This window comes from Oryctolagus cuniculus, chromosome 8, assembly GCF_964237555.1.
Source record: "Oryctolagus cuniculus chromosome 8, mOryCun1.1, whole genome shotgun sequence".
Taxonomy (NCBI): Eukaryota; Metazoa; Chordata; class Mammalia; order Lagomorpha; family Leporidae; genus Oryctolagus; species Oryctolagus cuniculus.
Window position 1 is genome coordinate 119,745,738 of NC_091439.1, and position 16,389 is coordinate 119,762,126.

The window sequence follows — 16,389 nt, forward strand, 5'->3', positions numbered from 1 at the left end:
CATGAGTGTAGTCTTACGCTCTATGCAGGATTTCAGTAGTCTGAGTAAAAGAGAAGCAGCTTACAGTATTTCTGTACATTGGAAGTAGTTAGAGGCAGTTTACAGGAGTTCTGCATCCTGAGGGTAGAAAACACTTCACGGGAGTTCTGTAGCATGAGTGTAGTCTTACGCTCTATGCAGGATTTCAGTAGTCTGAGTAAAAGAGAAGCAGCTTACAGGATTTCTGTACATTGGAAGTAGTTAGAGGCAGTTTACACTAGTTCTGTCTCCCGAGGGTAGGAAACACTTTACGGGAGTTCTGTAGCATGGGAGTATTCTTACGCACTATACGGGGATTCGGTAGTCTGAAAAAGAGAAGCAGCTTGCAGGATTTCTGTACATTGGCAGTAGTGAGAGGCAGTTTACAGGAGTTCTGTATCCTGAGTGTAGGAAACACTTTACGGGAGTTCTGTAGCATGGGAGTAGTCTTACGCACTATGCGGGTTTTCAGTAGTCTGAGTAAAAGAGAAGCAGCTTCCAGGATTTCTGTACATTGGAAGTAGTGAGAGGCAGTTTACAGGAGTTCTGCATCCTGAGGGTAGGAAACACTTTACGGGAGTTCTGTAGCATGGGAGTAGTCTTACGCACTATGCGGGTTTTCAGTAATCTGAGTAAAAGAGAAGCAGCTTACAGGATTTCTGTACATTGGAAGTAGTGAACAGCAGTTTCCAGGAGTTCTGCATCCTGAGTGTAGGAAACACTTTACGGGGTTATGTAGCATGGGAGTAGTCTTACGCACTATGCGGGTTTTCAGTAGTCTGAGTAAAAGAGAAGCAGCTTACAGGATTTCTGTACATTTGAAGTAGTGAGAGGCAGTTTAAAGGAGTTCTGCATCCTGAGTGTAAGAAACACTTTACGGGAGTTCTGTAGCATGGGAGTAGTCTTACGCACTATGCGGGTTTTCAGTAGTCTGAGTAAAAGAGAAGCAGCTTCCAGGATTTCTGTACATTGGAAGTAGTGAGAGGCAGTTTACAGGAGTTCTGCATCCTGAGTATACGAAACACTTTACGGGAGTTCTGTAGCATGGGAGTAGTTTTACGCACTACTCGGGTTTTCAGTAGTCTGAGTAAAAGAGAAGCAGCTTACAGGATTTCTGTACATTGGAAGTAGTGAGAGGCAGTTTAAAGGAGTTCTGCATCCTGAGTGTAGGAAACACTTTACGGGAGTTCTCTTGCATGGGAGAATTCTTACGCACTATCCGGGTTTTCAGTAGTCTGAGTAAAAGAGAAGCAGCTTACAGGATTTCTGTACATTGGAAGCAGTGAGAGGCAGTTTACAGGAGTTCTGCATCCTGAGTGTAGGAAACACTTTACGGGAGTTCTGTAGCATGGGAGAATGCTTACTCACTATGCGGGTTTCAACAGTCTGAGTAAAAGAGAAGCAGCTTACAGGATTTCTGTACATTGGAAGTAGTGAGAGGCAGTTTACAGGAGTTCTGCCTCCTGAGGGTAGGAAACACTTTACGGGAGTTCTGTAGCATGGGAGTAGTCTTACGCACTATGCGGGTTTTCAGTAGTCTGAGTAAAAGAGAAGCAGCTTACAGGATTTCTGTACATTGGAAGTAGTGAGAGGCAGTTTACAGGAGTTCTGCATCCTGAGTGTAGGAAACACTTTACGGGAGTTCTGTAGCATGGAAGTAGTCTTACGCACTATGCGGGTTTTCAGTAGTCTGAGTAAAAGAGAAGCAGCTTACAGGATTTCTGTACATTGGAAGTAGTGAGAGGCAGTTTACAGGAGTTCTGCATCCTGAGTGTAGGAAACACTTTACGGGAGTTCTGTAGCATGGAAGTAGTCTTACGCACTATGCGGGTTTTCAGTAGTCTGAGTAAAAGAGAAGCAGCTTACAGGATTTCTGTACATTGGAAGTAGTGAGAGGCAGTTTACAGGAGTTCTGCATCCTGAGTGTAGGAATCACTTTACGGGTGTTCTGTCGCATGGGAGAATTCTTCCTCTGTATGCGGGTTTTCAGCAGTCTGAGTAATAGAGAAGCAGCTTACAGGATTTCTGTACATTGGAAGTAGTGAGTGACAGTTTAAAGGAGTCCTGCATCCTGAGGGTAGGAAACACTTTACGGGAGTTCTCTAGCATTGAAGTAGTCTTACGCAGTATGCGGGTTTTCAGTAGTCTGAGTAAAAGAGAAGCAGCTTCCAGGATTTCTGTACATTGGAAGTAGTGAGAGGCAGTTTAAAGGAGTTCTGCAACCTGAGGGTAGGAAACACTTTACGGGAGTTCTGTAGCATGGGAGTAGTCTTACGCACTATGCGGGTTTTCAGTAGTCTGAGTAAAAGAGAAGCAGCTTACAGGATTTCTGTACATTGGAAGTAGTGAGAGGCAGTTTACAGGAGTTCTGCATCCTGAGTGTAATAAACACTTTATGGGAGTTCTGTAGCATGGGGGTAGTCTTACGCTCTATGCGGGTTTTCAGTAGTCTGATTAAAAGAGAAGCAGCTTACAGGATTTCTGTACATTGGAAGTAGTGAGAGGCAGTTTACACTAGTTCTGCCTCCCGAGGGTAGGAAACACTTTACGGGAGTTCTGTAGCTTGAGAGTAGTCTTACGCACTATGCGGGTTTTCAGTAGTCTGAGTAAAAGAGAAGCAGCTTACAGGATTTCTGTACATTGGAAGTAGTGAACAGCAGTTTCCAGGAGTTCTGCATCCTGAGTGTAGGAAACACTTTACGGGGTTATGTAGCATGGGAGTAGTCTTACGCACTATGCGGGTTTTCAGTAGTCTGAGTAAAAGAGAAGCAGCTTACAGGATTTCTGTACATTTGAAGTAGTGAGAGGCAGTTTAAAGGAGTTCTGCATCCTGAGTGTAAGAAACACTTTACGGGAGTTCTGTAGCATGGGAGTAGTCTTACGCACTATGCGGGTTTTCAGTAGTCTGAGTAAAAGAGAAGCAGCTTCCAGGATTTCTGTACATTGGAAGTAGTGAGAGGCAGTTTACAGGAGTTCTGCATCCTGAGTATACGAAACACTTTACGGGAGTTCTGTAGCATGGGAGTAGTTTTACGCACTACTCGGGTTTTCAGTAGTCTGAGTAAAAGAGAAGCAGCTTACAGGATTTCTGTACATTGGAAGTAGTGAGAGGCAGTTTAAAGGAGTTCTGCATCCTGAGTGTAGGAAACACTTTACGGGAGTTCTCTTGCATGGGAGAATTCTTACGCACTATCCGGGTTTTCAGTAGTCTGAGTAAAAGAGAAGCAGCTTACAGGATTTCTGTACATTGGAAGCAGTGAGAGGCAGTTTACAGGAGTTCTGCATCCTGAGTGTAGGAAACACTTTACGGGAGTTCTGTAGCATGGGAGAATGCTTACTCACTATGCGGGTTTCAACAGTCTGAGTAAAAGAGAAGCAGCTTACAGGATTTCTGTACATTGGAAGTAGTGAGAGGCAGTTTACAGGAGTTCTGCCTCCTGAGGGTAGGAAACACTTTACGGGAGTTCTGTAGCATGGGAGTAGTCTTACGCACTATGCGGGTTTTCAGTAGTCTGAGTAAAAGAGAAGCAGCTTACAGGATTTCTGTACATTGGAAGTAGTGAGAGGCAGTTTACAGGAGTTCTGCATCCTGAGTGTAGGAAACACTTTACGGGAGTTCTGTAGCATGGAAGTAGTCTTACGCACTATGCGGGTTTTCAGTAGTCTGAGTAAAAGAGAAGCAGCTTACAGGATTTCTGTACATTGGAAGTAGTGAGAGGCAGTTTACAGGAGTTCTGCATCCTGAGTGTAGGAAACACTTTACGGGAGTTCTGTAGCATGGAAGTAGTCTTACGCACTATGCGGGTTTTCAGTAGTCTGAGTAAAAGAGAAGCAGCTTACAGGATTTCTGTACATTGGAAGTAGTGAGAGGCAGTTTACAGGAGTTCTGCATCCTGAGTGTAGGAATCACTTTACGGGTGTTCTGTCGCATGGGAGAATTCTTCCTCTGTATGCGGGTTTTCAGCAGTCTGAGTAATAGAGAAGCAGCTTACAGGATTTCTGTACATTGGAAGTAGTGAGTGACAGTTTAAAGGAGTCCTGCATCCTGAGGGTAGGAAACACTTTACGGGAGTTCTCTAGCATTGAAGTAGTCTTACGCACTATGCGGGTTTTCAGTAGTCTGAGTAAAAGAGAAGCAGCTTCCAGGATTTCTGTACATTGGAAGTAGTGAGAGGCAGTTTACAGGAGTTCTGCAACCTGAGGGTAGGACACACTTTACGGGAGTTCTGTAGCATGGGAGTAGTCTTACGCACTATGCGGGTTTTCAGTAGTCTGAGTAAAAGAGAAGCAGCTTACAGGATTTCTGTACATTGGAAGTAGTGAGAGGCAGTTTACAGGAGTTCTGCATCCTGAGTGTAATAAACACTTTATGGGAGTTCTGTAGCATGGGGGTAGTCTTACGCTCTATGCGGGTTTTCAGTAGTCTGATTAAAAGAGAAGCAGCTTACAGGATTTCTGTACATTGGAAGTAGTGAGAGGCAGTTTACACTAGTTCTGCCTCCCGAGGGTAGGAAACACTTTACGGGAGTTCTGTAGCATGGGAGTAGTCTTACGCACTATGCGGGTTTTCAGTAGTCTGAGTAAAAGAGAAGCAGCTTACAGGATTTCTGTCCATTGGAAGCAGTGAGAGGCAGTTTACAGGAGTTCTGCATCCAATATAGGAAACACTTTACTGGAGTTCTGTAGCATGGGAGTAGTCTTACGCACTATGCGGGTTTTCAGTAGTCCGAGTAAAAGAGAAGCGGCTTACAGGATTTCTGTACATTGGAAGTAGTGAGAGGCAGTTTACAGGAGTTCTGCATCCTGAGGGTAGAAAACACTTTACGGGAGTTCTGTAGCATGGGTGTAGTCTTACGCTCTATGCGGGATTTCAGTAGTCTGAGTAAAAGAGAAGCAGCTTACAGGATTTCTGTACATTGGAAGTAGTGAGAGGCAGTTTACACTAGTTCTGTCTTCCGAGGGTAGGAAACACTTTACGGGAGTTCTGTAGCATGGGAGTATTCTTACGCACTATGCGGGTTTTCAGTAGTCCGAGTAAAAGAGAAGCAGCATACAGGATTTCTGTACATTGAAAGTAGTGAGAGGCAGTTTACAGGAGTTCTGCATCCTGAGTGTAGGAAACACTATACGGGAGTTCCGTAGCATGGGAGAATTCTTCCTCTTTATGCGGGTTTTCAGTAGTCTGAGTAAAAGAGAAGCAGCTTCCAGGATTTCTGTACATTGGAAGTAGTGAGAGGCAGTTTAAAGGAGTCCTGCATCCTGAGGGTAGTAAACACTTTACGGGAGTTCTGTAGCATGGGAGTAGTCTTACGCACTATGCGGGTTTTCAGTCTTCTGAGTAAAAGAGAAGCAGCTTACATGATTTCTGTACATTGGAAGTAGTGAGCTGCAGTTTACAGGAGTTCTACATCCTGAGGGTAGAAAACACTTCACGGGAGTTCTCTTGCATGGGAGAATTCTTACGCACTATGCGGGATTTCAGTAGTCTGAGTAAAAGAGAAGCAGCTTACAGGATTTCTGTACATTGGAAGCAGTGAGAGGCAGTTTACAGGAGTTCTGCATCCTGAGTGTAGGAAACACTTTACGGGAGTTCTGTAGCATGGGAGAATGCTTACTCACTATGCGGGTTTCAACAGTCTGAGTAAAAGAGAAGCAGCTTACAGGATTTCTGTACATTGGAAGTAGTGAGAGGCAGTTTACAGGAGTTCTGCCTCCTGAGGGTAGGAAACACTTTACGGGAGTTCTGTAGCATGGGAGTAATATCACGCACTATGCGGGTTTTCAGTAGTCTGAGTAAAAGAGAAGCAGCTTACAGGATTTCTGTACATTGGAAGTAGTGAGAGGCAGTTTACAGGAGTTCTGCATCCTGAGTGTAGGAATCACTTTACGGGTGGTCTGTCGCATGGGAGAATTCTTCCTCTGTATGCGGGTTTTCAGCAGTCTGAGTAATAGAGAAGCAGCTTACAGGATTTCTGTACATTGGAAGTAGTGAGTGACAGTTTAAAGGAGTCCTGCATCCTGAGGGTAGGAAACACTTTACGGGAGTTCTGTAGCATGGAAGTAGTCTTACGCACTATGCGGGTTTTCAGTAGTCTGAGTAAAAGAGAAGCAGCTTACAGGATTTCTGTACATGGGAAGTAGTGAGAGGCAGTTTAAAGGAGTTCTGCAACCTGAGGGTAGGAAACACTTTACGGGAGTTCTGTAGCATGGGAGTAGTCTTACGCACTATGCGGGTTTTCAGTAGTCTGAGTAAAAGAGAATCAGCTTACAGGATTTCTGTACATTGGAAGTAGTGAGAGGCAGTTTACAGGAGTTCTGCATCCTGAGTGTAATAAACACTTTATGGGAGTTCTGTAGCATGGGGGTAGTCTTACGCTCTATGCGGGTTTTCAGTAGTCTGATTAAAAGAGAAGCAGCTTACAGGATTTCTGTACATTGGAAGTAGTGAGAGGCAGTTTACACTAGTTCTGCCTCCCGAGGGTAGGAAACACTTTACGGGAGTTCTGTAGCATGGGAGTAGTCTTACGCACTATGCGGGTTTTCAGTAGTCTGAGTAAAAGAGAAGCAGGTAACAGGATTTCTGTACATTGGAAGTAGTGAGAGGCAGTTTACAGGAGTTCTGTATCCTGAGTGTAGGAAACACTTTACGGGAGTTCTGTAGCATGGGAGTAGTCTTACTCACTATGCGGGTTTTCAGTAGTCTGAGTAAAAGAGAAGCAGCTTACAGGATTTCTGTACATTGGAAGTAGTGAGAGGCCGTTTAAAGGAGTCCTGCATCCTGAGGGTAGGAAACACTTTACGGGAGTTCTGTAGCATGGGAGTAGTCTTACGCACTATGCGGGGTTTCAGTAGTCTGAGTAAAAGAGAAGCAGCTTCCAGGATTTCTGTACATTGGAAGTAGTGAGAGGCAGTTTACAGGAGTTCTGCATCCTGAGGGTAGGAAACACTTTACGGGAGTTCTGTAGCATGGGAGTAGTCTTACGCACTATGCGGGTTTTCAGTAGTCTGAGTAAAAGAGAAGCAGCTCACAGGATTTCTGTACTTTGGAATTAGTGAGAGGCAGTTTACAGGAGTTCTGCATCCTGAGTGTAGGAAACACTTTACGGGAGTTCTGTAGCTTGGGTGTAGTCTTACGCAACTATGCAGGTTTTCAGTAGTCTGAGTAAAAGAGAAGCAGCTTACAGGATTTCTGTACATTGGAAGTAGAGAGAGGCAGTTTACAGGAGTTTTGAATCCAGTGTAGGAAACACTTTACCAGAGTTCTGTAGCATGGGAGTAGTCTTACACACTGTGCGGGTTTTCTGTAGTCTGAGTAAAAGAGAAGCAGCTTACAGGATTTCTGTACATTGGAAGTAATGAGAGGCAGTTTACAGGAGTTCTGCCTCCTGAGGGTAGGAAACACTTTACGGGAGTTCTGTAGCATGGGAATAATATCACGCACTATGCGGGTTTTCAGTAGTCTGAGTAAAGAGAAGCAGCTTACAGGATTTCTGTACATTGGAAGTAGTGAGAGGCAGTTTACAGGAGTTCTGCCTCCTGAGGGTAGGAAACACTTTACGGGAGTTCTGTAGCGTGGGATTAGTCTTACGCACTATGCGCGTTTTCAGTAGTCTGAGTAAAAGAGAAGCAGCTTACAGGATTTCTGTACATTGGAAGTAGTGAGAGGCAGTTTACAGGTGTTCTGCATCCTGAGTGTAGGAAACACTTTACGGGAGTTCTGTAGCTTGAGAGTAGTCTTACGCACTATGCGGGTTTTCAGTAGTCTGAGTAAAAGAGAAGCAGCTTACAGGATTTCTGTACATTGGAAGTAGTGAGAGGCAGTTTACAGGAGTTCTGCGTCCTGAGTGTAGGAATCACTTTACGGGTGTTCTGTCGCATGGGAGAATTCTTACTCTGTATGCGGGTTTTCAGCAGACTGAGTAAAAGAGAAGCAGCTTACAGGATTTCTGTACATTTGAAGTAGTGAGAGGCAGTTTAAAGGAGTTCTGCATCCTGAGTGTAAGAAACACTTTACGGGAGTTCTGTAGCATGGGAGTAGTCTTACGCACTATGCGGGTTTTCAGTAGTCTGAGTAAAAGAGAAGCAGCTTCCAGGATTTCTGTACATTGGAAATAGTGAGAGGCAGTTTACAGCAGTTCTGCATCCTGAGTATACGAAACACTTTACGAGAGTTCTCTTGCATGGGAGTAGTTTTACGCACTACTCGGGTTTTCAGTAGTCTAAGTAAAAGAGAAGCAGCTTACAGGATTTCTGTACATTGGAAGTAGTGAGAGGCAGTTTAAAGGAGTTCTGCATCCTGAGTGTAGGAAACACTTTACGGGAGTTCTCTTGCATGGGAGAATTCTTACGCACTATGCGGGTTTTCAGTAGTCTGAGTAAAAGAGAAGCAGCTTACAGGATTTCTGTACATTGGAAGTAGTGAGAGGCAGTTTACAGGAGTTCTGCATCCTGAGTGTAGGAAACACTTTACGGGAGTTCTGTAGCATGGGAGTAGTCTTACGCACTATGAGGGTTTTCAGTAGTCAGAGTAAAAGAGAAGCAGCTTACAGGATTTCTGAACATTGGAAGTAGTGAGAGTCAGTTTACAGGAGTTCTGCATCCTGAGTGTAGGAAACACTTTACGGGAGTTCTGTAGCATGGGAGAATGCTTACTCACTATGCGGGTTTCAACAGTCTGAGTAAAAGAGAAGCAGCTTACAGGATTTCTGTACATTGGAAGTAGTGAGAGGCAGTTTACAGGAGTTCTGCCTCCTGAGGGTAGGAAACACTTTACGGGAGTTCTGTAGCATGGAAGTAGTCTTACGCACTATGCGGGTTTTCAGTAGTCTGAGTAAAAGAGAAGCAGCTTACAGGATTTCTGTACATTGGAAGTAGTGAGAGGCAGTTTACAGGAGTTCTGCATCCTGAGTGTAGGAAACACTTTACGGGAGTTCTGTAGCATGGAAGTAGTCTTACGCACTATGCGGGTTTTCAGTAGTCTGAGTAAAAGAGAAGCAGCTTACAGGATTTCTGTACATTGGAAGTAGTGAGAGGCAGTTTACAGGAGTTCTGCATCCTGAGTGTAGGAAACACTATACGGGAGTTCCGTAGCATGGGAGAATTCTTCCTCTTTATGCAGGTTTTCAGTAGTCTGAGTAAAAGAGAAGCAGCTTACAGGATTTCTGTACATTGGAAGTAGTGAGAGGCAGTTTAAAGGAGTCCTGCATCCTGACGGTAGTAAACACTTTACGGGAGTTCTGTAGCATGGGAGTAGTCTTACGCACTATGCGGGTTTTCAGTCTTCTGAGTAAAAGAGAAGCAGCTTACATGATTTCTGTACATTGGAAGTAGTGAGCTGCAGTTTACAGGAGTTCTACATCCTGAGGGTAGAAAACACTTCACGGGAGTTCTCTTGCATGGGAGAATTCTTACGCACTATGCGGGATTTCAGTAGTCTGAGTAAAAGAGAAGCAGCTTACAGGATTTCTGTACATTGGAAGCAGTGAGAGGCAGTTTACAGGAGTTCTGCATCCTGAGTGAAGGAGACAGTTTAAGGGAGTTCTGTAACATGGCTCTAGCCATACTCAGTATGCGGGATTTCCGTAGCCTGTGTGTAGTAGATGCAGCTTACAGGATTTCCGTAAGCTGGATGTAGAGCGAAGCAGTTTACTGGAATTCTGCTGCCTGAGTGTAGGAAACACTTTACTGGAGTTCTGTAGCATGTGAGTAGTCTTACGCACTATGTGGGTTTTCAGTAGTCTGAGTAAAACAGAACCAGCTTACAGGATTTCTGTACATTGGAAGTAGTGAGAGGCAGTTTACAGGAGTTCTGCATGCTGAGTGTAGGAAACACTTTACGGGAGTTCTGTAGCATGGCAGTAGTCTTATGCACTATGCGGGTTTTCAGTGGTCTGAGTAAAAGAGAAGTAGCTTACAGGACTTCTGTACATTGGAAGTAGTGAGAGGCAGTTTACAGGAGTTCTGCATCCTGAGTGTAGGAAACACTTTACGGGAGTTCTGTAGCATGGGAGTAGTCTTACGCCCTATGCGGGTTTTCAGTAATCTGAGTAAAAGAGAAGCAGCTTACAGGAATTCTGTTAGCTGGATGTAGAGAGAGGCAGTTTACTGGAGTTCTGCATCCTGAGTGTATGAGACAGTTTAAGGGAGTTCTGTAACATGGCTCTAGCCATAGTCAGTATGCGGGATTTCTGTAGCCTGTGTGTAGGAGATGCAGCCTACAGGAATTCTGTAAGCTGGATGTAGAGCGAAGCAGTTTTCTGGAATTCTGCTGCCTGAGTGTAGGAAACAGTTGACGGGAGTTCTATAGCGTGGGAGTAGCCATATGCACTACGCGAATTTTAGGTACCCTGTGTGTAGGACATGCTGCTTACTTGTGTTCAGTAAGCTGAATGTAGAGAGAGGCAGTTTACCGTAATTCTGCATCCTGAGTGTAGGAGACAGTCTATGGGAGTTCTGGAACATGGCTCTAGCCATACCCAGTATGCGGGATTAATGTAGCCAGTGTGTAGGAGATGCAGCTTACAGGATTTCTGTAAGCCTGATGTAGAGCGAAGCAGTTTACTGGAGTTCTGCATCCTGAGTGTAGGAAACACTTTACGGGAGTTCTGTAGCATGGGAGTAGTCTTACGCACTATGCGGGTTTCAGTAGTCTGAGTAAAGGAGATGCAGCATACAGGATTTCTGTTAGCTGGATGTAGAGAGAGGCAGTTTACTGGAGTTCTGCATCCTGAGTGTAGGAGACAGTTTAAGGGAGTTCTGTAACATGGCTCTAGCCATACTCAGTATGCGGGATTTCTGTAGCCTGTGTGTAGGAGATGCAGCTTACAGCATTTCTGTAATCTGGATGTAGAGTGAAGCAGTTTTCTGGAATTCTGCTGCCTGAGTGTAGGAAACAGTTGACGGGAGTTCTATAGCATCGGAGTAGCCATATGCACTACGCGAGTTTTAGGTACCCTGTTTGTAGGACATGCTGCTTACTTGTGTTCAGTAAGCTGATTGTAGATAGAGGCAGTTTACTGGAATTCTGCATCCTGAGTGTAGGAGACAGTCTATGGGAGTTCTGGAACATGGCTCTAGCCATACACAGTATGCAGGATTTCTGTAGCCTGTGTGTAGGAGATGCTGCTTACATGATTTCTGTAAGCTGGATGTAGAGCGAAGCAGTTTACTGCAGTTCTGCATCCTGAGTGTAGGAAACACTTTACGGGAGTTCTGTAGCATGGGAGAAGTCTTTGGCACTATGCGGGTTTTCAGTAGTCTGAGTAAAAGAGAAGCAGCTTACAGGATTTCTGTACATTGGAAGTAGTGAGAGGCAGTTTACAGGAGTTCTGCATCCTGAGTGTAGGAAACACTTTACGGGAATTCTGTAGCATTGGAGTAGCCTTACGCACTATGCAGGTTTTCAGTAGTCTGAGTAAAAGAGAAGCAGGTAACAGGATTTCTGTACATTGGAAGTAGTGAGAGGAAGTTTACAGGAGTTCTGCATCCTGAGTGTAGGAAACACTTTACGGGAGTTATGTAGCATGGGAGTAGTCTTACGCACTATGCGAGTTTTCAGTAGTCTGAGTAAAAGTGTAGCAGCTTACAGGATTTCGGTTAGCTGGATGTAGAGAGAGGCAGTTTACAGGAGTTCTGCATCCAGGGTAGGAAACACTTTACAGGAGTTCTGTAGCATGGAAGTAGTCTTACGTGCTATGCGGGTTTTCAGTAGTCTGAGTAAAAGAGAAGCAGCTTACAGGATTTCTGTACATTGGAAGTAGTGAGAGGCAGTTTACAGGAGTTCTGCTACCTGAGTGTAGGAAACACTTTACGGGAGTTCTGTAGCGTGGGAGTAGTCTTACGCACCATGCGAGTTTTCAGCAGTCTGAGTAAAAGAGAAGCAGCTTACAGGATTTCTGTACATTGGAAGCAGTTAGAGGCAGTTTACAGGAGTTCTGCTACCTGAGTGTAGGAAACACTTTACGGGAGTTCTGTAGCATGGGAGTAGTCTTACGCACTATGTGGGTTTTGAGTAGTCTGAGTAAAAGAGAAGCAGCTTACAGGATTTCTTTACATTGGAAGTAGTGTGATGCAGTTTAAAGGAGTTCTGCATCCTGAGTGTAGGAAACACTTTACGGAAGTTCGGTAGCATGGGAGAAGTCTTACGCACTATGCAGCTTTTCAGTAGTCTGAGTAAAAGAGAAGCAGCTTACAGGATTTCTTTACATTGGAAGTAGTGTGATGCAGTTTAAAGGAGTTCTGCAACCTGAGTGTAGGAAACACTTTACGGGAGTTCGGTAGCATGGGAGAAGTCTTACGCACTATGCGGGTTTCCAGTAGTCTGAGTAAAAGAGAAGCAGCTTACAGGATTTCTTTACATTGGAAGTAGTGTGATGCAGTTTAAAGGAGTTCTGCATCCTGAGTGTAGGAAACACTTTACGGGAGTTCTGTAGCATGGGCGTAGCCTTTCGCAACTATATGGGTTTTCAGGAGTCTGAGTAAAAGAGAAGCAGCTTACAGGATTTCTGTTAGCTGGAAGTAGTGAGAGCCTGTGTAAAGGAATTCTGCATCCAGAGAGGCTGAGCCAAGATGGCGGAATAGTGAGAGCGCGCACAGATAGTCCGGTAAAATTTTGTTTAATAAAAGGGGAATTACGTTAGCCGCAAAAAAAAAGAAAAAAAAAAAGAACCAGGAAAAAATTGCACGGGAATCGTGAATCGGAGGACCTACTGGGAGAACAAGGTCACCCACCGCGCGGAAGCCAAGTCGCGGGACCGAGCCGCAGAAGCCCCAGTGCTCCAAGGGGAGTGCATGCCACACAGACAACAGCGGGGAGACTTGGGACGCTCAGGGCTCTGAGTCCACACATCGGCGCTGGAAGTGGAGGTGAGCTCAATAACCCGAGACATTGGTGGGGAAACGGGGGTCAGAATCTAGAGGGGGGCCGGAAAGTGCAGCAAACTCACTACCAGAAAGAAGGGAAAAAAAAAGCTTCGGGGTTTCTCTTCCCCCTAACCTTGCAAAGGTTACAAGGCTGCAAGGCTAGAATTCCCAAGAGACAAAGAGCAGGCCTGCTCTCTGGATTTACATATCAATGGGGGAGAGCTAAGGAACTGAGTCACTACAATTCAGTAGCCTAGGCAACCCAGTGGGAGTCCAGAGGAGCCAAAGACTGGAAGCTAAATACCATCAATTCTGCACAGCCGTGCCCTGCGGTGTTACTTACCCCCTGAGTAAATAAAATAAATAAATAAATAAATAAAAAGAGAGAGATTTACCACGCATAACCTGAGGGTGTCACCTTTGCACACCCTTAACCTGGAAGAACCAGGCAGAGCTCTCAGGCCGCACCCATCTCAAGCCTCCAAGGCTCCTCCAACAGCAGGCAGTCCACTTAACACGGACACAGTATAAATAAAAAAAAAAAAGAAAAAAAAACGCACAGTGACGCAAGAAGAATTAACTATGCCGAGTAACAAACACAGAAATAGAGGGAGCAAGATCAATGATGACACTATGATGCCTCCAAATAAGCAAAACACCCCAAGCCAAGAGTATGAAGATGATGAGATAGAAGAAATGCAAGATACGGATTTCAAAAAATTTATGATAAGAACATTTAGAAGTTTTCAAAAGCAAATCCTTGAACTACAGAAATCCTTAATGGACAAGATTGAAAATCTCTCTCGTGAAAACGAAATTTTAAGGAAGAGTCAAAATGAAACTCAGAAACTAGTAGAACAGGAAAGTGTTATAGTGAAGAGAAATCAAAATGAAATGAAGAGCTCAATAGATCAAATGACAAACACATTAGAAAGCCTTAAAAACAGAATGGGTGAAGCAGAAGAGAGAATATCGGACTTAGAAGATAGAGCACAGGAAAACATACAGTCAAACCAAAGAAAAGAAGAGGAAATTAGAAACCTAAAAAATATTGGGAATCTACAGGATACTATTAAAAAAACCAACATTCGAGTTCTAGGAGTTCCTGAAGGCATGGAGAGAGAGAAAGGATTAGAAGGCCTTTTTAGTGAGATACTAGCAGAGAACTTTCCAGGTTTGGAGAAGGACAGAGATATCCTAGTACAGGAAGCTCATAGAACCCCCAATAAACATGACCAAAAGAGATCCTCACCACGACACGTGGTAATTAAACTTACCACAGTGAAACATAAAGAAAAGATCCTAAATGTGCAAGAGAGAAACGTCAGATTACTCTCAGAGGATCTCCAATCAGACTCACAGCTGACTTCTCATCAGAAACCCTACAAGCTAGGAGGGAATGGCGAGACATAGCACAGGTGCTAAGAGAGAAAAATTGCCAGCCCAGAATATTATATCCTGCCAAGCTCTCATTTGTGAATGAAGGTGAAATAAAGACCTTTCATAGCAAACAGAAATTGAAAGACTTTGTGGCCACTCGTCCGGCCCTGCAAAAGATACTTAAAGATGTGCTACACTCAGAAACACAGAAACACGGCCATCAATATGAAAGAAGGGAAAGGAAGAACACCTACCAGTAAAAGAGCATGGGAAGCTCAAAGCATATACTAGAAAATATTTCCGGGAAAATGGCAGGGCAAAGTCACTACGTATCAATAGTCACATTGAACATTAATGGTCTGAATTCTTCAGTTAAAAGACACCGTTTAGCTGACTGGCTCACAGAACACAACCCAACTATTTGTTGCCTACAAGAAACACATCTCTCTAACAAAGAGGCATGCAGACTGAAAGTGAAAGGTTGGAAAAAGATATTCCATGCCAACAGAAACCAAAAAAAAGCAGGTGTAGCCATATTAATATCAGACAAAATAAACTTTAATACAAAAACTGTTAAGAGAGACAAAGAGGGACACTATATAATGATTAAGGGTTCAATTCAACAGGAAGATGTAACTATTATAAATGTATATGCACCTAATTACAGGGCACCGGTCTATTTAAAAGATATGTTAAGGGACTTAAAGGGAGATTTAGATTCCAATACAATAGTACTGGGGGACTTCAATACTCCACTCTCAGAAATAGACAGATCATCCGGACAGAAGATCAACAAGGAAACAGCAGATTTAATTGACACTATTGCCCAAATGGATCTAACAGATATCTACAGAACTTTCAACCCTACATCTGCAGACTTCACATTCTTCTCAGCAGCGCATGGAACCTTCTCTAGGATTGACCACATACTAGGCCATAAAGCAAGTCTCAGGAAATTTAAAAGAATTAGAATCATACCATGCAGCTTCTCAGACCACAGCGGGATGAAGCTGGAAATTAGCAACTCAGGAAACCCCAGAAAGTATGCAAACACATGGAGACTGAACAACATGCTCCTGAATGAACACTGGGTCATTCAAGAAATCAAAAGAGAAATCAAAAACTTTCTGGAAGTAAATGAAGACAACAACACAACATATCAAAACTTATGGGATACAGCAAAAGCAGTATTGAGAGGCAAATTTATAGCAATAGGTGCCTATACCAAGAAATTGGAAAGGTACCAAATAAATGAGCTTTCAGCGCACCTCAAGGACCTAGAAAAACTGCAGCAAACCAAACCCAAATCTAGTAGGAGAAGAGAAATAATTAAAACCAGAGAAGAAATTAACAGGATTGAATCCAAAAAAACATTACAAAAAATCAGCCAAGCGAGAAGCTGGTTTTTTGAAAAAATAAACAAAATTGACACCCCATTGGCCCAACTAACTAAAAAAAGAAGAGAAAAGACCCAAGTCAATAAAATCAGAGATGAAAAAGGAAACGTAACAACAGACACCACAGAAATAAAAAGAATCATCAGAAATTACTACAAGGACCTGTACGCCAGCAAACAGGAAAACCTATCAGAAATGGATAGATTCCTGGACACATGCAACCTACCTAAATTGAACCATGAAGACATCGAAAACCTAAATAGACCCATAACTGAAACAGAAATTGAAACAGTAATAAAGGCCCTCCCAACAAAGAAAAGCCCAGGACCAGATGGATTCACTGCTGAATTCTACCAGACATTTAAAGAAGAACTAATCCCATTTCTTCTCAAACTATTCAGAACAATCGAAGAAGAGGGAATCCTCCCAAATTCTTTCTATGAAGCCAGCATCACCTTAATCCCTAAGCCAGAGAAAGATGCAACACTGAAAGAAAATTACAGACCAATATCCCTGATGAACATAGACGCAAAAATCCTCAATAAAACTCTGGCCAATAGAATACAACAACACATCAGGAAAATCATCCACCCAGACCAAGTGGGATTCATCCCTGGTATGCAGGGATGGTTCAACATTCGCAAATCAATCAATGTGATTCACCACATTAACAGACTGCAGAAGAAAAACCATATGATTATCTCAATTGATGCAGAGAAAGCATTTGATAAAA